Raw genomic sequence first — 22,424 nt, 5'->3', positions numbered from 1 at the left:
TTCTGATAACCTATTGGTAATTGGATGGCTTTGCAGGCTGATTTTGTCTCAAGGCTACTTATTAGGGAAGCTTCTTCCCTTTGTTTTCAGTTGTATTGCTCAGCTAAGCTTATGTCTGCTGTGTGACGCTTCACATTTAATGGAGAGCTGTGAAAGTGGTATCAGCCTTCTCCTCAAACTTTTTTTCTTACATTTCTTTGCTCAAAGGGGAATTATACTGTGATTTGACCTCGCCAAACAGAACTCCTGAAAGTCTCTTTGCCAAGTACTACATTTTTTTTTTGCCTGTGAAACAAACAGAATACAACACATATAAACACATATAAAAAACATTGAGGGAAAACTTGAATCACACATCAGACCTTGATGAACAAATTATTGAAGTTGAAAATCTTTGTACATTGTATAATTTGTTGAGAACAAAATGACATAGCATCGGTCAAAAGAAACCAAAATTATCAAACCATTGATGGTTGCATTCACACCAAAAATCGAAGAAAAATATTTTAATCACAGTGTTACCTTTTCTTCGGCTCAGTATCTCGGCTCCGCTGCCGTGGCTGGGAGCGCACTGTTATAGTTCGTCTAGGCTCGTTGTCTCGCCGGTAACTAGCCGTCCGGTCGTGTTTGTTAGGGACGAGGAGACGTGCTCTTAGCTTTCAATCACCGCCACTCTTTTTATTTCTCTCCGTACACAGGAGTCACACTCGTCACACTAGGTGTTCTGTTAGTTTTCGTAACCCGCACACCATGTAGCCCCCTACCCACAATGCACAGGTACCTTACCCACAATCCCTAGGGGTACTACGTCATACAACAACAACACTTCACTAGGGGGCAGGCCATCCCTGCAACACTACCCCCACCTGGATGATGATTAAACCCTTAACATCACTCCAGCATGTATACATTATCAAAGGTTAGCATTAGACATTAATGGTACAAAAACATTCCCCATAACAAAAGCCCTGAATTCCCACAGTCCTTGAAGGCATCTTTGTGTGGAAACAGCTTAAAGCAGGAGGTAATGTCCATATAATGTCCATGAAGCATACTGCATAGATCCTTTTTTTTTATGCAACAAAGATGTCTGTGACACACATACTGAAAATAGTGATGCTATTAATCAATCCAGTTACCTTCAACTTGCAGATGTGAATAAAATAATACCATTCCACCTTCTTTCCGGTTGTTTACTCTCATACTGTGATCTTCACTGTGACATATCGTATAGCGAATTCAAAACAATAGAACAGTCAAAGGAATCTTTGACAACAATAAATAACTACAAAAATAGGCCTATAAATAATGTGCAAAACATTAAGAGGCAACTTTCATTGAACACTTTTGGTTACAACATGGAATTTTACAATTCAGGAACTCTTTTCTTTTTTTTTCTCTGAGTAGGGCAGCGATCCGCCTACACCCTGACTCAGGTTGAAGGCTGTTCACATCTCAGTGACCGACCAAGTTACCCAACTTGTCTGGTGGTTCTCTGGGCCGCTGGGACCACCGGACAGAGGTAATAAGCAGAGGGGGCTCCACCTCTACAGGTGCCGAGGTGTCATCGAAGACCCAGCTGTTGTCCAGCGGGGCCCTGGAATAATAGGGTTTGAGCTTGTCGTGGTGAACTACTTTGGCCTTGGCTCTTGGACTCTTTTTAATCCTGTACATCAAGTCATCCAGTACGCCCACGATGAAGTAGGGACCCTCCTGGGCGGGAAGAAGCTTCTGCACCCTGTCCTTAACCCTTTTGGTGCCTTTAACCAGGTGCCAGACGGCATTTCCGACTTTGTGTTGGACTCGACAGATGTTTTTGTCGTACTTTCTGTTATTTAAAGGCCCCATCAGATCGACTGCAACCTTCTCCAGGGGAGCACCAACTCGCACCGTGCCCATGGTGACCTCAGGTGTTTTCTTTGGGCGAGCTTTTGCAGCACAGCTGGGATGTAACAGGTCCTCACTGCAGGTGTCCTCTACCCCCACTAGAGGTTGCTCTGTCGGAATCACCATGGCGACTGCAGTTGTGATGTCTGGCAGGTCAGTGGGCGCAGGTGCCGCTCGGGCCTCAGTAGGTTGAGGATCCAACTTCCCCCACACCTCTGCTGGCTGGAGAACCCCGGCAACTGTCCCTCTCTTCAGGGTGATAGGCGCAGGTCCAGGATTATAGACTCTGATGGGGATGTTAGTGCGTTGCTGGGTCTTAACAACGACGCGGGCCGCCAGGACACCGTGCCTCTTTATGAAACCTTTGGTTGGGGTCAACATCATTTCTCCAGCTGCTGAATGACGGAGTCGGGCGGTGCCCGGCACTATATATTCACACCCAGATGCCAACATTGTGGTGCGTGCTACTCTGACAACGTGCACCTCGGGCTGTGGGCTGGACTTGAAGCGAGGTATCTTCTCACCGAAGAGAGTGATTTCTCTGTGACCATAATCCAAGTGGGCCTGTGCCTGAAGCAGGAAAGGGTGCCCCAGGATAACTTCCATGTTATTAGCTGTGTCTGCTATAATATAGTTCACGTTTGTAACTCTGCCTCCGGCTCGCACTGGCAGGTTGACTTCCCCTTGGACTCTCAGACCCTCAGGACCGATGCCCTGCAGAGCTTGCAGGGTGGATGGCTGGATTTGAGGTCTGGATTCATGAGGGAAGGCATGGAAATGACGAAGGGGCAGTAGGTTCCTCCGACCACCAGAGTCTAGCAGAGCACATAGTTCAAGTCCATATATCCGTATTGGAACACTCATTTCGTCTTCTGAGCCTTTGGTGCAGCTGACCACTGTACCTGAGTAATGAACCGGAGCTGTGCTGGCCCTGGTTGCATATCGTTTGGGCTTACGGGGAGAAGGGCAGTTCCTCTGTATATGCCCCACCCCAGAACTGGTTGTGGCAAATAACTTTTCCAAAGTTCGTTTTTACAGGCTTAGCTTTGTTGGACTGCCACTGCTTGTGAGATCTTTGCTTTCTTGCTGGTGGGTAAGCGGGCTCCGCAGCTCGCTCATCAGCGACCCCCACTGTCTCTTTAAAGGCTGAAACACGGTCGCTCTCAAGCGCCATAGCGGCCCTGGGTCTTCGTTCTGCAGCATTTCGAAGACCTGGCTGCATAAGCTGTTTGACGGCTCTTGCTGCCCGTCTGATGGTTTCCCATCTGTGGGCTATCTCATAGGCTCTCGCCAGGGTGGGAGGCTTCTCCTCCAGCAACTTTTGAACTAACTCAGCATCAGCCAGGGCATTAATGAAGATCTCCACACTGATGCTGTCCTGCTCTGACTCTCTACGGTCAGCATATACAATGGAAACCTTCTCGTAGATGTCATCTCTCAGAATATGCAGGGGCTCGCTTGATCCTCTGACTCTCTGTCTCAGTTCGATGCCGATGGCTGCAGCGTATTCGGAGCACGGCCGGTAGGCTGCCTCAATCTCATTCACAATCCTCTGATAACTCCACCGAGCAGATCTGGGGTTCTTGTGGACGATGGAACCTGCGGGGCCGGTCAGGTTGAATCTAAGCTAAACAGTCATAGTCTTTTCTGACCAGTGGTTTGCTTTAGCACAACTTTCAAACTGGTAAAGGAAGTCTTTCCATGAGCCTGTCCCATCAAACTGACCTGGGTTTAATGTGGGAATTCTTTCTCTCCCCCCATAGCGGTCATCATCATCCCTGGTGTCCATGTACTCCCACTCCCACGCTGCACTGCTGGGCGGCTGCGTGGTTCAGGCAGAGCCCTCCTGTCAGGCTGGCCACCTTCACACCGGTCAATCTCCATGCTCCGTCTCGGTGCTGCTCCACAGTGTGCGGCTGAGCTGGGTTGAACTTGTCCTCCATAATGCTGTGTTACATGTTGGGGCATGCCTGGGGTGAAAGGTGCCGCTGCTGGCTGAAGAAGCGATGCATATGCTGAAGTGGATGCAGTGTTCTCTAAACAGTCACAATTTCGCTGAAAAGCGCTCATAAACTCACTGCTCGTGGACACGTGCTCAGGTGTCGGCGTGATGAAAGGGTTTAACTAACTAACGTTAGCTCCATGCTCGTCACGAGGGGTTGGTGCTGTAGCCATCCCCGGCGCATCCACCGTTCTCCCGGTTAGCGATGTCCGCGCTAACCCGGGCAGCCTCTTGGATGTCCACCAGAAACGGATTCGTGCTGGAGTATGGCCTCGGGCCATTAGCATTAGCTCCGGGTGCCGACATCTCCTCCGCTAATCCGCTCCAAACTTTTCTTTACAATCCCGGACAAGCCCCCAGTGTTACCTCTTCTTCGGCTCAGTATCTCGGCTCCGCTGCCGTGGCTGGGAGCTCACTGTTATTATTCGTCTAGGCTCGTTGTCTCACCGGTAACTAGCCGTCCGGTCGTGTTTGTTAGGGACGAGGAGACGTGCTCTTAGCTTTCAATCACCGCCACTCTTTTTATTTCTCTCCGTACACAGGAGTCACACTCGTCACACTAGGTGTTCTGTTAGTTTTCGTAACCCGCACAACATGTAGCCCCCTACCCACAATGCACAGGTACCTTACCCACAATCCCTAGGGGTACTACGTCATACAACAACACTTCACTAGGGGGCAGGCCATCCCTGCAACAACAGGCTGATCCAAATTGCATAAATTTCATCACAGCAGCACATAATGTGACTTATTACTGTGTGGCCCCTACGTGCCTGTATGTACTCCCGACGACTTCTGGCCAAACCGGTCATGCTGGTTGATGTTACAGGCAGCATAACGTTCACCACAGCGTCTCCAGACTCTTTCAGGCCTTTCACATGTGCTCAGTGTAAACCTGCTCTCATCTGTGAAAAGAACGGAGCGCCAGTGGTGGACCTGCCAATTCTGTTCTCTGGCGAATGCCAATTTCGCTGCATGGTGCTTGGCTGTGAGCACAGGTCCCACTAGAGGACGTCTGCCCCTCATGGAGTCTGTTTCTGACAGTTTGGTCAGAAACATGCACACCAGTAAACTGCTGGAGGTCATTTAGTAGGCTCTGGCCAGGCTCCTCCTGTTCCTCTTCACACAAAGGAGCAGATACCTGCTGCTGGGTTGAGCCCTTCTACAGCCCTGTCCTTCTCTCCTTGTGTGACTGTTGGTCTCCTGGTATCTCCTCCATGCTCTTGAGACACAGCAAACCTTCTTGTGACCACACGTATGAATGTGTCATCCTGGACGAGCTGGACTACCTGTGCATCCTGATTGGACTGCAGGTTCTTCCTCACGCTACCAGTAGAGACAAGGACACTAGCAGAACATATAATTAGAGAATAATCAGTCAGGAAGGAGAAGGAGAGAATAATTGTCTGTGGCCACCACATTTAAAACCATTCCCTTTTTGGGGGTTGTCTTGCTGTTGCGTCTCTGTTGCTCCTGTTGTCACTTTCATCACAATCACTTGTGTTTCCTAAATTGACAGATTGATATTCCTGTGGTTGAACTGACTTGGTGTTATACTGTGACGATTAAGTGTTCCCTTAATCTTTTTAAGCTGTGTATTTACATACACTATGCATCATACACACACACACTATTGTGTACATTCTAACACTTCAATGTTGCCTGGCAAGTAGACAACCCCCAAAAAGCACCATACGCTCACATAACAGATCTGAGACATAAACATAGAAGAAAACAAAGACCCTGGGGCTCATGCTGATTGTGTAAATTATCCACATTTTTAAACCCTGTTCTCCATAAACATCTTTTATGACACAAATTCCCTCATTCACCAATTCATTGATTCAAATTCCCCCTTTCTATTTACAGTTAAAATTGGCAGTGCATTTTTTTCACACCTCAGTAAATGTACATCTTCATCGAAAAATCAAATGAATCGTAACTGTTGTCCTTGAAATAAGGCTGAAAGCAGTCTTTGGATTCCTTGAAGATTTCCTTCATGGTATTAATTGCATGTTCTCCTGCGGTTCTCCATCAAGACATTTTAAAAAAATGATGCAATCATATAAAGACACACCAGAGTCTGTATAACATGCAATTGGCATTTGAAGTAATGGTGGATTATTCACGCTCCTATTTTGAGAGCCGACGACATCTTTCTGCAAAAACAGGGCTTTGTTTCCCTGGTGTTGTTGGAATCATAGCACACAAAGTACTCATCATTAAGATAAATGTTGACACTTTACCAGGTTTGTTTATCATTTTCCAGAAACAAATGATCTTTATGAAATTGTACCAGCTGTTAGGAGATCACACTTGTTTCATCAAGTGAAATAAAATCATGACAAACAATTGCAAACAGTGTAAGATGCACAGCACATAGATAATTCTACCAGGTGATATGATGCAATTTTTTTTTAAAGAATGGAAATACTAGTATCACTACTGTATGTATGAATTATGTATAATGGTATATTATGTAGAAGGAGTATTTTAGCTTCTTTCAGCTCATTGTTTTGTTTTTTCCAGGTCAAAACACTACATTTACAGTTGACTCCTATAGTTCAACTCATCCACTTTTTCCTACCTATCCTCAGTGAAATGGCTGGGATCAACCCACTGTTCCCTACCTTCCCAGCACCAAACAATAGACAACTAAAGTTATCGACTAGCTGGATTGAGCAACAGTTTACGTTCAAATTTGTTTGATTATTGGTGTTGATCTACATTTTGATTTTGATAGATATTGCACTAGTTATTTGGTATAGTTTCATATCTAAGTACAAAGTATTGGTGTCAGCAAACTGCTGTGTTTCCATACCATGGATTTACTTTTCCTGCACGAAAGAAGCTGCTTTAAAAGTTGTTTTGCAGCAGAGCTCTTTCAGACTGTGTGACATTTGAAGGGGTTCAGCGGATCTCAGTGGTTACATTGATTTCTCCAGCTTGTTCACAAAGATGAATTCACCTGTTTGCTCACACATAAGGCAAATTCCCATTCCCTCGTATCACTATGGCAACAGCCAGTAACAGGAATGGTAGGTGTTGGTGAGTGGCCTTATCAGCTGAGTGAATTATAACAGCAGACAGCTCCACCATCTGCAGCACCCTCTCATTACATCACATTTACCACATGCACTACCATGAGTGAAGCTGAACATAGTTGCAAGGGTAAATCAATGTGGCCCAGTCATCACGTCCACAAACTCATTGTGCTCGATGAACATCATGAGTAAGATGCTTTGTGCATAGTTAAAAAACAAAAACAAACATAGTATATACATTGCACCTTGGTAGTGCAGTTTGAGGGACACACTGTCTCTTTTTCCTTTGCATGGTTGTACGTGGCTTCTGCACTAATAACAGCACACATCTCTAACTGGCTGCATCAGTAACCACAACTCAAAACCATTAATAAGGTCTGCAGAGAGATAAACAACATCAGGGTTTCCCCTAGAAAACTTGCTAAGCCTGGTGGTAGGGCTGCTAGAAGGCAGCCGCGGGGGGGTTGAGTCGGATTTTGAGCTGGACACCATTGTTTCTTATACTCTAAACATGTTGCACTTTGTTTAATATGCACACCTAACTTTTTTATTTTGATAAGGGGTTAAATAGATACTTTGATATCTTTTTGAGTTGCACTGCTGACTTAACTTATAAGCCCTCTTTTTTATTTATTTTTATCACGTTGGAGTTGCTAGTTTAAACCTACAGTTTTGCACTTTAATATTTGAGCCTTTGTTTACATTTTGTTTTGTGCTGCATTATATGGTGACATACAGTTTGTTGTTATCAAAATAAAATGAACTGAATTGAAATGGTCAATTTGATTTTTTTGGAGGAAAATTAATCGTTTACATTAATCGACTAATCGATAAAATAGTCGTCAGATTAATCGATAGAAAAATAGTCGTTAGTGGCAGCCCTACTTAATATTTAAAAAAATTCAAGTTTGCTGTGAACATAGCAGTCAGGCCTCTTATTTCAGAAACAATGAACCGTAACAGTTTGGTTACCAATAAAAGGTAAGCCTACTACTTCTTTGCTTTCAGCCAGCTACTCAAACAGACAAGCAACAAAATAACAAACAAACAAAATACACAGGCAAGTGTCGGCCTACTTTGAAATAAATTAAACACAGAACTTTGTAGGGCTATTTGAGTCCTCCTCATATTTGTGGAAAATGTATGAAATAAGAAGTACCCTATTTTTAAATAAATAAAACCAAATAGCTGCAGCCTAATCGTGTAACGGACTAGGTTTATGTTTATGTTTGGTTTTGACTTATGTTCAGTAAAACACTGTGTTGAAGGAGCGTTCTGATGTCCGACGGTCAGTGAAGGGGACGTATGTTCAGTAAAACACTGTGTTGAAGGAGCGTTCTGATGTCCGACGGTCAGTGAATGGGTCTGGGTGGGACATGTGACTGTTTGGACCAATAGGATGGTTGCTTGGGGATCGGGGCTCAATGAGGAAGTGAAGTGTTGTTGATGTGCGCGAGTGACGGATTTATTTATTTTTTTAAATAAAAAAAACAAGCGACGCTTAGCCTGGCGGGGGGGGGGAGTATAGCCTGGCGGCCCGCCAGGCCTATACAGCACTGGGGGAAACCCTGAACATACACAGACAAAAAACGCATTATTACATACTATTTGCTTTTAATTATCTTGGCTGTTTTCACATTTCTTGATTATAGCTATTGCATCCTGAACAAAAATGACAGGACAGGGCACAAGAAACAAGACAGGATATTTTTTAGTGTCGATTTATCATTTATAAGGACATTCCTGTCCTACACCTGACAAAAATACACACCTCTACGGTCATTAATTCCAAGGCAGTGCCGCTCCCTCACACAACCTATCTCTCGGCTTATCTCATCCAAAATGATATTGTTACATCAACAGAAAGAAACATCTCCAATAGAAATAATCCCAGAAGCAAATCAAATCCAATCAAATAAGTGTTTATCAGGCTACACTGACATCACTGCATATTGATTCTGTTTTAATGAGATATTGTACAAAATCCAACTCTGAATGTTCTTAGTAGAGTGTCCAGTGAAAAGTCAAACAGGGATTTCCACTAACCACACAGCTTTTTTAAACTGGGTACTTGCCTAAGCCAGAGGGATAGGCTAGTTTACACGAGTGTTCCCTTGGTTCATAGTGAAGTACAAATGGTAGCTAAAGTTAGATATGTCTTTTCAGAACTCAGTTTGGCCCATTTTGCTGTCTGTCTATAAAGTACACAAGTTGAACTCAACAACTTCAGGTGCAAAGAATAGTCAACGATACATTTGATCCTCATGTGTTTATGTCAGGAGAATCTCAACACTGATGGACATTCACAACACAGCGTTAAAACATTGTCAACTCACGTTGTCAAGGATTTGCTGCAGTTTGTGTCTTTGCATTGATTTTGTATCTAATCGTGTCACTGAAACACACCACTAGACATGAAGAGAAGACAGACACAGAGGGAGGGGAAAAGGACATCTTTTAAAATTACAGCAGCTCCAAGAAATGTCAACAACTGCGTTGTCAATTTGTTGACATGAACAAGGTATTACTAGACAGCATGCCCCACTCGTGTTTCATATGATAGGCAGAAATGTAGGGTTCCTGGCTCCCTGTTCTGCAGTAATCAATGCTGCTGTTTTGTGTGGGAGATGTGACATTGTCTGCTCGAGGCGCTGAAACCCAGCCCGAGTCTCTTCTCCCGCTATGCTTCATGGTCTCCTGCTGCGCTGCTTCTCAGTCGGGCTTTTCAACATCAAAATCACATCATTTCGAGCCCTAATCCTTATTCAGTCAGCAAATGCTGCTCTTTGCAAAAGGCAGATGGATCAGCTGCAGCCATCTCCCCTCGCCTCTAGCCACTCCCCTGTTCATTTTTAATCCATTACAGAGGGGTTACGCACTAATGGCATTAATAAAAGTATTGAATTAAATGTTCACATGCCTGTGAGTAGGATAGCGGTTGAATGAAGTGGAGGGGAACACTGAAATAGCAACTAAACATCTCAAAAGCACACCAAAGGCAGCATTTATAACATTCAGTTTTTCTTGTAATGTTTTTTTTACAATAAAGGCCATTTTTCCACGCAGTTGACTAACAGCAGCTGCGAGCATTTAGCCATGAACACTCCACTCACACGCTATTCTTATCACACGCTCCCGTTCCATTCCACTATCCTCAGATCAGAATCAGCTCTCCAGAATTTTGCAGGCTTTTATGGTCCTGTTAAAGGCTTCATCCCCCTGTCCTCTACTCTGATCTTCTCCTCTTTTCTTCCTTTCCTTTCATTTCCCCTCACTTCTATCCTCACCTTTCCTTCTTTGATTATAGGCTCTCATCTTACCTTGCTTCCCTCTGCACTCACTCTAATTGTATCTCCCTTCTCCTCACCCTGCACTTTCAATAGCTTTCTAAAGACCTCTATGTTTTTGTTTGCTTTTTTTTCCCTCTTGCAACTGTATGCATCAGGAGAGGTCTATGCTTTGTTTGACCTGGTTGGAACAAGGCAGACTATGCAGCCAAGGAGGAGCAAAGCAATTTATTTATCTCTCTGCCTGGCTTGACCCCTTTTTGTGTAAAGCAGTTTTCCCTCTAATGTGTACTTTGAGAGCAAATCCAAGGTCCTGCCATTTCCTCACCATCGATGCCATGTCGAGGTGGCGGAAACGCAAGCAGGTTTTTCCTGCAAATACAGAGGGCTTTGAGAAATGTATTTTGGTCATGGGCTAAGTGCTAACAAGAACAGCCAGTGGCATATGTGGCCCATATTGAACCCGCGCAAATACAGAAATGGGTCCTTCAATTCTATGGCACATCCAGAAGAAAAGAAATGTCAGGCTTTAGGGTTGGTAGAAGCAGATGATTCACTGTCAACAGCTGAGGATGCTTGTAACCGAGTGCTCTTATATGTTTTGTGAATGGATATATCCAGCTAATTTTTCTAATTGAATGGGGTGAAAGAGAGGGGGGCGGGGTCACCTATATGTCAGCGGTTAGAGATTCAGGCTTTCTTGCAAGTTTTACCACTGTACTCTGAACACCTGTGAACCTGCTCATTCATTAAATTATCTCATCCGCCAATCACGTAACAGCAGTGTGATGCATAAGATCATACAGATTCAGGTCATGAGCTTCAGTTAATGTTCACGTCAAACATCAGAATCATGAAGAAAATGTCATCACAGACACTTCCACTGTGGTGTGAGCGTTGATGTCAGACAGGCTGGTTTGAGTGCTTCTGAAATTGCTGAAGAGGTAATCTAATGAAAAAACGTCTTATTAATGAGGAGTCAAAGGAGAAGGACCAAACTTGTTGAAACTGACAGAAAGGCTACATTAACTCAGATACTGACTCGTAACCACAACAACCGTAGGGAACAGAAAAGCATCTCAGTATTAACAACATCCCAAACCTTGAGATGTATGTTTCTACAACAGCAGAGACCACAACAGGTTCAAATCCTGTTTACCAAGATGATAAACCTTAGGCTGCAGTCTGTGACGGCTCTCTAACACTGGGCAGCTGAAGATATTTGCACTACTGCACAAATTGAACATTCATCTGTAATGATATATATTTAGATGTATATATTTTATTTTCTATTTTAAATTTTTGATATTCTATTTCATGGTTATTCTATTTTATTCTTTTTTATTCTATTTTATACTATTTCTATTTTTATTTGATTTTTTTGGGTTGAAATTACTGAGCATTGCTTAAAGAGAGTGTGTGACCCAAGCATTTCATTGACAGTGACTACTTCATATTATCTCTGTTCATTTGACAATAAAAAATCTTGAAATCTTGAAATCTTGAAGATTAAAAGACCCTTAAGCGTGTTAGTTATGGTTAGGCAAAAATCAATAACATATTTTTACATTATTATAATCATCGCAACATTATCTCACATTAGACTGACAAGTATGTTGCGGCTATAGTTATTTGTTCCGTTAAATATTAGGCAATCAAAATCTATAAACCACAGTAGAGAAAGTGTTTATGCTTAAAAGAAAATTCTATGTAGAATGCATTTGCTAGTGTAATAATGTGTTACAAGTCCAACAATTCCAACAAGAATTAATCATATTGTCTCCAACAACATTTCAACAAACAATTATGTGTATAATTTTAAGAAAGCCTTGAGCTGTTATACTTGTTCTCCACTATCATGTATGATTTATCAAACTACAGACACCGCACTTAGCACATTAAATTGTTGTCTCATAAATTATGACAATAATCTTAGAGTATGACATGATCTATGGCAGGTGCAGGTGCAGATTGACCAGTTAAGTGTGTGGTTTGCATGAATTTTCTGAACGTTTGACACAACTTTAAATAGTTTTGAAAAGCCAAAAGAGGAAGCTTCATTCAGTTATAAATTCATCTCACAATATGAGAGGAAACTTTGCTCCAGAGCCACCAGCTGTCAATTGCATAGTTTGTCACTTAACTTTGCTCAAAATTTGCATAATCAATTAACTCCCCAAACCTCTAAAGTATTTATGTATCACTTTTTTTCTTTTAATGTAGAGAGTATTCTCCTTCTTTGTGCATTGGTCATGGAAAGTTGTCCAGAACACTCTACAGCCTAATGAATTAGTCTCCCTCAGAGAATTATAACCACAGATCGAAAAAAAAGGAACAGAGGAATAAAAATGCTTCTCCTAAGCTGGATTTATATGTCTAATATTTTTGCTTGTAAATGCCGTATTTCTATACTTTTTGTATTTAGGTTTTAAATTATGATTTACTCTATATTGGCCACGTAAAGGAAAATAGCAGATAGTTGTGACTTTCAGATATGTATCAACAATAGTAATCTACCTAACATGTGTATGTGGAAGGAATATCTCAATAATTGTTCATCCTATTGACTTTGCAGCCGGCATGTGTGTCATTTATTGCACAAGGAAGTGCAGTATCAGATTTGGTGGGATTTGGACATGCAATAAGTTATACAATTTTAATAAACAGGAAAACATTTTATTTTACTACGAAATATATTGGACTGACACAGAAATTAATGGGAGTCCCGGGTGTTGATCTCCATCACCGCAACAACATTCATAGAATCACTTCCTTTTTTGCCGATTTATCTCCAAAGCAAAAGCACCCTTGTTTTGTCACTGCAATGGTTTATATGGAGCTGAATTACAGAGCTTTTATTTTGAGGTCAGATGAAACATATACTATTTTAACATTTACAGGTATCTCAGGGCAGATACTTGATTCTACAAGACTTAAAACTAGTCTACACAAATACATTTTCTTTGTAGAAGCATGCTGTTAAATCATAATTCACACCTGGTCAACCTGGCACAACATTCTTCCAAACTTGATTAACAAATGCTTTACGTGAGTATAATTGTGTATAACCAGTTCTTTCATTCATCCGGCGTGTTACATAAACACTTCATTCTTGTGCTTTGTCATCTGATGGAGATGGCAGTGAATTCTCCTCCTCAGTATCTAGCATATAGCATGGCACACCAGATGGTAAACCTGAAGGTTGTAGCCCCTCCGTTGTACCTGCATGCATTATTCAAAGCCCATTTATCACAGGAAAAGTCCCTGTGTAGCCACATTAAAGCTAAATCAGCTGGCTCGTTTGTTTATACCTTATTTATGCCTTCGAAATAGGGAGACAGGTAGTCATGTGCTGTTAATGACCTACATTTAACCCTGTGTGAATCTCCCTGCATTATTTAATGGCAATCATTTCATTATGTCACTTTGTTATGCTACATTCTGTCTTAGAGGGAAAAACATAAATATGGAATGGCTGTCATCGACCTCTGTGCAAAGAGTACACCTTAATGTACTGTACGGTGTTCTTGTTGGGCTGTGAGTGATTCATCTTAATGTGGTGGGAAACAGTGGCATGTAGTCTACTACAAATGAGCCACACCGTGGTTGAATGGGTTTCAATAGAGAGCATACATCAATAGTTCTCGTATATTTGAAATAAGGATAAATTGCAATGTTATATTGCATAGTCAGAATATTTGAAGTGGTTTTACGTAGGTTTATAAATTATCTAAATCCATGGTGGATGACGTATGTACACAAGCAGATGTATTGATGTCTTCATCACACTGACTTTTTTCCTCTGCTTTGTCAATCTGCTCGAACTCTGCTCAACATCCTGGTGAGCGAGGGAGGGTTGGATGTAACAGGGTAAAGGAAGGTCGAGACCCACTTTGATTTGCTTACATGTACACGCACACACACACACACACACACACACACACACACACACACACACACACACACACACACACACTACTGCTGCTTTCAGGACTTGGAAGTGAAGTTGGGGTCATGACCCTCTGATCGATAGCTCAATAGCCAGCAGGATCTCCGGAGGGCACAGATTTCACAGTGGATGAAGAGGAACAATACTGCAGTCTCACCCTGCATGGAGATGCTCTTTTCTTTTCCTTTAGGAAACTTAAACACTGACATGCTGATTGAATGACTCTCTTAATTAAACAAATCAAAGACTTTCAGAAGTAATCATTCTGTTGGGAAGCTTTATACATACAGTATTCTAGATTGATATTTCAGTCTTTGCAAAGAAAAAATACATCCTTAATTTTAATCCCCAAAAATATTTACACAGATTTACAAAAGGAGTCATTTTGTAGAGTAACTTATTTCTATCTCTGCAAAATACACATTATCATTCTAGATTAAACCAGACAACTGTCTAACAATTTAGCTTCTGCACTCTAGCAAAGTTGATCTGACGCTGAAGGGACATTTGAGAGACCGTCAAATTGCCTCTGTCTTTCCATTACAGTAAAATGCTGTTTACATGCTGCACGTACATGTCAGAGGCTTCAATGGAAAAGCTGCCAATTCACTTTTGCCGAATTGCATTGTGGCTCTGTTGCTTCACTTTGGTAGTGCTGGGAGTGGTAGATGATGAGACAAACTCAACTTTACAAGAGGCCAGTCAAACAATACTGAAACGCAGGCACTAGCCATTCAAATCATGTGCATGACAACACGGGTTTGGCCTGATATCAAACATCAAAATGAGCAGAGAGAGAGGAGGCAGAGGCAGCTGGTGAACCTGGTATGATTTCATCTTGTTATGGATTTTATCGTGCTGTGTTTCCCGAGCGAGAATCTGTGATTATTTGTGATCATGCCAGTACAACGTGTCAGAAACACCCACCATCAAGCATCAAAGCAACAATATGTGTGAGTGCTTTTTACAAATCTTGTTGTATTCAGATGTCCTGATTTAAAATTAGCCATTCTGTGCAATAAGTGACCTAAACTAAAATGTCATAAAGTTACACCAAATTGTATTTCTATATTGACAATGGTTGAAATTACTTATGTTGAGGTCATCACTAAACGCAGAGTCATCACCTAACTCTATTGGGTGATGACCTCAGAGCTGTGAAGCATTTTAATGTCTTTGAGCTCATTGTTTTGGATTTCCTGGCAGAGCTGGCAAAACCTGCTCATCAACAAACATTAACTCTTATTTTGGCAGTTACTAGTAGTTTAACTAATATCTAATAAATTACTGACATTTAAACATTCTTGTCACTCAAAATATGTTTCTTCCTCACTTTGGACTGCTGGAGACTGACCATGTCACAAGTGACTGCATCAGTCATTCAGCATTAGCCAACACTGTGCCTTATAGTTCAAGTAATGAGTCTTCTTCTCATAGAAGTGTGGACATAATACTTCCTTCCTTTTGGTTTCTCCACACCGAAGACAATAAATCCTGCCAAGTAAATGTCTGGAATTCACTTGTTTCATTTCACACTGTCCAAAAAAAACATGTATAACTGACTTCGTGCTTGATTTGAAGGCCTACGGAGGCTAATAAATCATTATAAATAATATATAGTATTTATAATAAATAGTAAATACTACTATCAAAACATGTCGGTTGTATTTTATTGTCCTACCACTTACTTCATCATTGTGATAACAGGCACAATTTTAGATAAGATTTGGCAGTTGTCTTGTCCAACTCTGTCTGAGGCTCAGCAACAACAAAATAAAATATACAGCTATATGTGCAGTGATAATAAACACGTTTTAAAGTCCCTCTAAAGTCACTTGCCCCTGTAACTAATTATGCATAAATTGGTAAAGTAACTCAGTTAAGGAAGAAGGACTGACACTGGTAAGGAACAGCGCTGTTTAACACTCATTACAAATAAAGACGCTTTGTTGCATTTTTTCAGTAATTATCTAAAGACCTGATTTAAAAACAATCCACTTCAGAATAATCCTCTATGTCTTAAAGATATGTTCACTTTTAGCTAAATCTCCTGGGGGACGTTGTATTCAACGTGACGTGGAGCAGGTTTTCCCTGATTAAGATCACTGTGCCCTAATCAACCAGCACGCACACACAGACACACACAACAATTGTATGAATCTTATCGTACCTCTGTATACTGGGGAGAGGAGCCCAGCCAATTATTGGTCCAGCTACCACCAAGATGAATTGTGGACCATTCAATCACAGGCTCACACAGGATTTCTGCAGCCGTAATTAAAAAGGCACGGATCGGGGGCTGACAGTATTTCTCATTCCAATCTGTCATACAGAAAAACCTGAGGGATGATGGGAGACTGATTAAGCATGTGACGACATGAGGCCACAGTCATCTCAATTATGTTACTGTGAGACGATAAGGGGTTAAGAATGGGGAGGCGACTCTCTGAATTGACTCATAGATCAAATCAACACTACATTAGATGTGCTACTCACACGCAAGAGAGAAGATCTGCATTGTCACCACACATTACATGGATAATGCTGAGGATTAGTTACATTTGTGCGTTCATTAGTTTGACCATATATCCTGTTAATTAAATGTAAGGATAATGTACAGGGATAACTGTTTGTCATTCCTGATAATTGCAGTGGAACAGTTAATAAACCAACATACCTTGTCAGTAGTTACTCAAAACAAAGCGCCACGTCCCTCCAACATTTATTAATTTGTTCAGCAATTTAAGCGGATTTTTCATGTTGAGACATTTTTCCCCCCCTTGTAATTGATTAATGTTTCATTATGCCAATAAAGCATGGGAGGAAGGAAGTGAACTTTTTTGCTGTGTAATTTCATTGCCTGTATTTAGACCAGCTTTGTCACACTCAGAGTGAGCCTAATAAATTCATCGCGAAATTTCCAGTAAAAGAAAGACTTCGGTCAAACACGTCACACCCTTCACTTCCCTGTCGCCTCTCATTTCACTGCTCCACCATAACTCCTCTCCCTACTCTTCCTGTGGGATCCAGTGCGCATATGTAAATGGTAGGATTGCTACAGTTACAAGGCCATAGGGAATCCATGTCAACAAGCATACAAAATCTTTATTCCTACTCTTATTATTGCTATTAGGCTGATCGTAACCATCATGGTTACAGAAAACGAGAGAGAAAAAGCTGATAACACAGTGCCACACTGCATGCAGCCCCATTTGAGCCTCATGAAAGACATTCCACTCATCCAACTGGAAAATTCTCTATTTGGAGGGCCTGTTTACTGCTCTTATCAGAAACTGAGTGAGTGTTACTGGAATATATTTAGATCTGCAGCCCAGGGACCCTCTATGATAGATTAGTACTTGCGTTCCCCTTTGATGAGTTGTTGTTTTGGGCAACGCTACTTGACAAAAAGGGGTGGACATCTAGCTTAGATGGTGTCCTTTCATTTTCATTTTTTCTGTTGTTTTTTGTGAAAAACTCAAACCTTGACTGTTGGCCATGATGCTTTCAATCCAGAACACAGTGCTGTTTTTACATGATATAAGCCTGATATTAAGTCAACCCAACCAAAGTAAGGTGTATCAGTTATCTTACCTTGACGTTGACCAATAGTATTGGTGATGGTTGCTATTGAAGTTTTCTTGACATTGGTGAAAGGAGAAATCAGATGCAGAAGAGTTAAATGTAGACCCTGATGCATCAAGGAGACCAGAAGGTGAAACAATATACAAACAGTAACAAAGTAACATGAGCAATTGTCAACCCCAAGTCTGAAGATGTCTCCCACAGCCTCCCCATATATCTTCCTCTACTTGGATCACCCGTTCCAACAGCACATCCATGAATGGCTAGAACTGCTTTCACTCTCTATGTTACATGTAGGTGTTCACATCCTATTGGACAGTTCAGCCTAAAGTATGCATAACTAAATCACACTGGGTCCTTACGTCTTGCCACTGGTGTAATACTCAAAAGATTTGAAGTTGGTGCGTCTCTGTCTGGCTCATCTGAGTTAGATATGAAAGTCCCTCAACGTAGACACTATAATGGACTGTTGGTCGGCCCTTTATCTATAACCTGACCTTGGACCTTGGGTACTGCTTGGAGAGAAGGGAGTATCTGTGGAATCCTGTACAGATTAGTATGTAATACACATTATATACATACTATATAGTGGCCTATACAGTAAAATACAGAAACAGGCAGCAGCACCCCTGTCTTAATTTGTGTCTGTGTTAACTTACCACTTACGTTCAGACTCTGCGTTTACATTTGTGTTCCCAGATGTCATCCCCTGGCTTCTCCCTCTGATGACCTCACACAGGCCATAATCAGCAAAAAGCTGTAATTTGTCAAGCACTGTCACATAGATAGTGTGTTATTTAACTGTGCCAAGAGCCACAACATGTTCATGAGTTTGAAATAATCTTGTCTGATTTAGAAACCCTCTTATCAGTCTGATAAGCCATGTGTTTAGTCAAACAAATAGACACATGTGTATTTGGTCCATGACATTGACGGGTAGAAACACATGAAGTCAGTCAGCCTCCCAGCCTCCCAGTCAGAGAGCATGTACAAAGTCAGTCAGTGGGTCAAATCATTGAGACAGATGTAGATGAAGAGATCAAAGTGGCAGAATGAAATGGAGCAGCAGTCCAGATGGCTGCGGGGACAGATCCCAGCCTAAGTTAACAGTAGTCCAGCCAACACATTACCAGACAGAGCCATCTCACCAGCAGCCAACTGCCCCGGAGCTCAGCAGGCTGGCTGTGGATGCCAGCTCTCTCCAGCTTGGGAAACAGATCACACCAGCACAATCACAGTCAGAGTTTGATCTCTTGCACATCCTGTGTTTTTGGTAAACTGTTAGAAACTCATACTGTAGGTGCATGTGCGCCATATTACTGTAACATTGCCATGCCCTTTAGAACACAACTCGAGTAGAACACCAAAATGCATTCCTATTATTCCATTAGGGACAGCAGATTGTGTTTTTGCTACCCATATTTATGTTTTGATATTAATTTATATTATCTCGTTCCGCTTTCTCCGGACTATATTCTACTGTGGAAACTTCTTGTGATCCTGCTTCAAATTTATCACTACGAGCAATTGATTATATATAATAATTGTGTATCTTATTTATGATCCCAGAATCTAAGGGAAAAGTAGCACACACAATATCAGCACTGACCATCCCATAATGATCAATACTTTTCTTGATGAGTTAAATATTTCTTCAGAGCAGCGCATTCATCAGCCGTCCCGCTTGCTCTTTTCCTCTCTCTCGCACTCTCACACACAGAGACACACATACAAATTGACAAACAATGTCATCTGACATATGTGTAAACTCAGACTTGGAATACGTCAACTTAGACAATGTTTCAAGTTTACGGCTTGATTCAGTTTCAGTACGCAGCACAAATGATAGAGACTCAGAGAGGAGCAGTAAATGAGTGACAGAGCCGCAGATGTAAACAAATTCCATAAAAATTAAAAATCATAGCTGAAACATTAACACTATGTCTGCCCCGGACTTTGTGGTGCTGTGGTTGGGCTGTGCGCCTTCTCCCTCAGGCTGTGGAGTCATCTGTGGTCCCTGAGTCTATAGCCAGGTGGAATTTTTTCAATAAAAAATGTTGGAATAGAAACAATGCATTTCGTTTTTTTTTTTCAGTGTCTGCATAGACCACTTACTCAATGTGGTCTATGTTAGCAGTGAAATCAAGTGAAATCAGTGAAAGACTATAACATCGTATACTGAAGCATTTTTTTTATTTATCACAAGTCATATCGTCATTGCAATATGCAACATTATCGCATAGAGCATGTTTTCCTGATATCGTGCAGTCTTGCAGTGTTTCGATTTTCCGACAGCACCTGAAGGCAGCACAAAAACAAAATTGATGGGATAAATGTCATTTGCTCTAGGCCCAGCTTAGGCTTCTTTGCCGTTTTAGTTGAGCTTGTCCGACCAGCTGCTGGGTTTACATTATGCTATTGACTCCAGTGTTGACACCAGCCTCCGAACTAGTGTTTACTGGGAGAGAAGAGCTCCCTCTGCTGCTGACTATGGGATTTTGAACCATGCGCGCTTTATTAATTCACGAAAAACCTATACAAACCACTAGAGAACTGGGAAAGACTGAAAAGGCATAATAGATCTCCTTTAAACAAAAAGAAAAATCCGCAGTGAAATGTCATTACTGATTTTTATCAACACCACACTATTTCACCCCATAGCCTCTTTAGGTTCTGAGGTATTGAGCTCTTGGCATTGTTACACCTCAACACATTCAAGGCAGCTCTGTGCTCATCACAGTGTTCACACAAGGTGGGTCATCCACTAACCAGACGGTTGGCAGTTCGATCCCCGTCTCCCCCTTTCTGTGGGTCGAAGAGTCCTTTTGACACGATACTGAACCCCATAAGCCTCTGACGGCTGTGCATGAGCAATGTATGATAGATCCAATGTATGGATGTGTGTGAATGGTGGAATGGCCAAACTTAACTAAACAGCAATTTGAGCGGTCTTCAAGCTGAAAAATGTGTTGCATAAATTCAAACCATTTACCATTTACATTTAGAAGGACAGCACAACAGGGCAGCAAGAGGCAAGTGAGGCAAGGCCAAGTGAGATAAAGGTGTGAAATGCACGACAACTGAAATAGCAGAGGCTTCAGGGTCCTTCTTCCGCCTAGTTTAAAGTTTGATCTCACTTTCTCACTGCAGCATTTTAACACACAGAGTACGGTTGTGGATAACGTGGCCTTGAATTGGCATAGTACCCTTATAATGTGCTTTAACACCTTGATCGTATAATTCACAGCATCTCTGTGCCCATCCACATATTCGGGAGGACAGCAGTAGATTGGTGCTGGAGGCAGTCGGTTTCCCCATTTTAGAACATAACCAGGCGCCCATGCAATCAAATTTATTGGGCTGCTATCATAAAAGGCTCTCCTCTAAGGTGAATTATAAAAACTCATTGTATCATGCAATAAAACTTACAAAAATATCCCTTTAGCACTGCCATGTTGTTCACACACACACACATACTGTACACACACCAGTTAAAGGAGCAGAGACACAATTAAGATTCCCCCTCATTAAATGAACAACAAAACCAAAACAATAATTTAAACAGATTCATTTTTGAAAAATCTTACTTGTGGATAGTCCTCATGTCAAATACATTTAATTTCTTTCATTTGAGGTAGTTATTATCACGGTTGTGTGTATAGCGTTTATGTTTCTAATACATTTGGTTTTAAACCTCTCTCTTCTTATCCAGCAAAAGTTTGTGTGTGTCTCTCTGTATGTGGAATGCGTATCGTACGGACGCAAACCATTCATCTTATCAGCTTCTCACTTGGGATGTGTTGTCTTAATGGATCGTGGAATTGCAGTGTCAAATTGGGTGTGATACATTCAATTATTCTAAGGTTTGAATCAAAAGGCGACAAGCATTCTTTAGCAGTCAAAGACGGCTTCGGACAGACATGTCTTCTTCTATGTCCTCGGAAAAGTGGTCTGCAACTGGGTCAAACCACAGGTCTGAATTTTCACCAGATCACTTTGATATTTAGATTACATTTATTACACTATATAGTTCTGACAGACATTCATGGGAGTTTCAGGTGTTGATCTCTGTCAGGGCAGCAACATTCATACACACACTTCCCTTTTAGCATGTTGCCCTGACAGTAAAAGCCCTATGTTTGTCTTGTTGCTGTAATGTGTTCATATCAAGCTGAAATATGGTGCTTTTATTAGAAAAGCTGTGAACTTGGGTCTACGAATTGGGTTGATTGCTTTACAGACCTCAGAAATCGCCTGAATTCAATGTAGAAAAAACAACACCAGTTCAGTAAATCATTCAAACTTTTATAATATCCAAACACGTTAACAGTAATAAAGCAAGGAAGAAAAACATTGACCTGTAAAAATCTTCATCAGAGATAAACCAGGTAGGATGAACACAAAGTTTTTTAACTTCACTCTGCACCATAGAGTGTTTATAAAAACGTCTGCACACAAACATACAAAAATGAAAGCATGTTCTAGGGCTCACTAATGACCAGAGTTAATTATAAAGGAGCTCCAGGGCTTTAGAATAGGTACTGTACTATTTTTTTTAATGCTTTGAAAACAGGTTGAAACATTATGATCAACATCTGAGACTGACTCACCCTTGGTGGATTGTGTTTTAGCAGGGTGAGAGTCACAGATGAGAAAGGCTGTATATATGC

The sequence above is a fragment of the Limanda limanda genome, chromosome 9, assembly GCF_963576545.1.
Source record: "Limanda limanda chromosome 9, fLimLim1.1, whole genome shotgun sequence".
Lineage (NCBI taxonomy): Eukaryota > Metazoa > Chordata > Actinopteri > Pleuronectiformes > Pleuronectidae > Limanda > Limanda limanda.
This window is presented reverse-complemented; position numbering follows the sequence as displayed.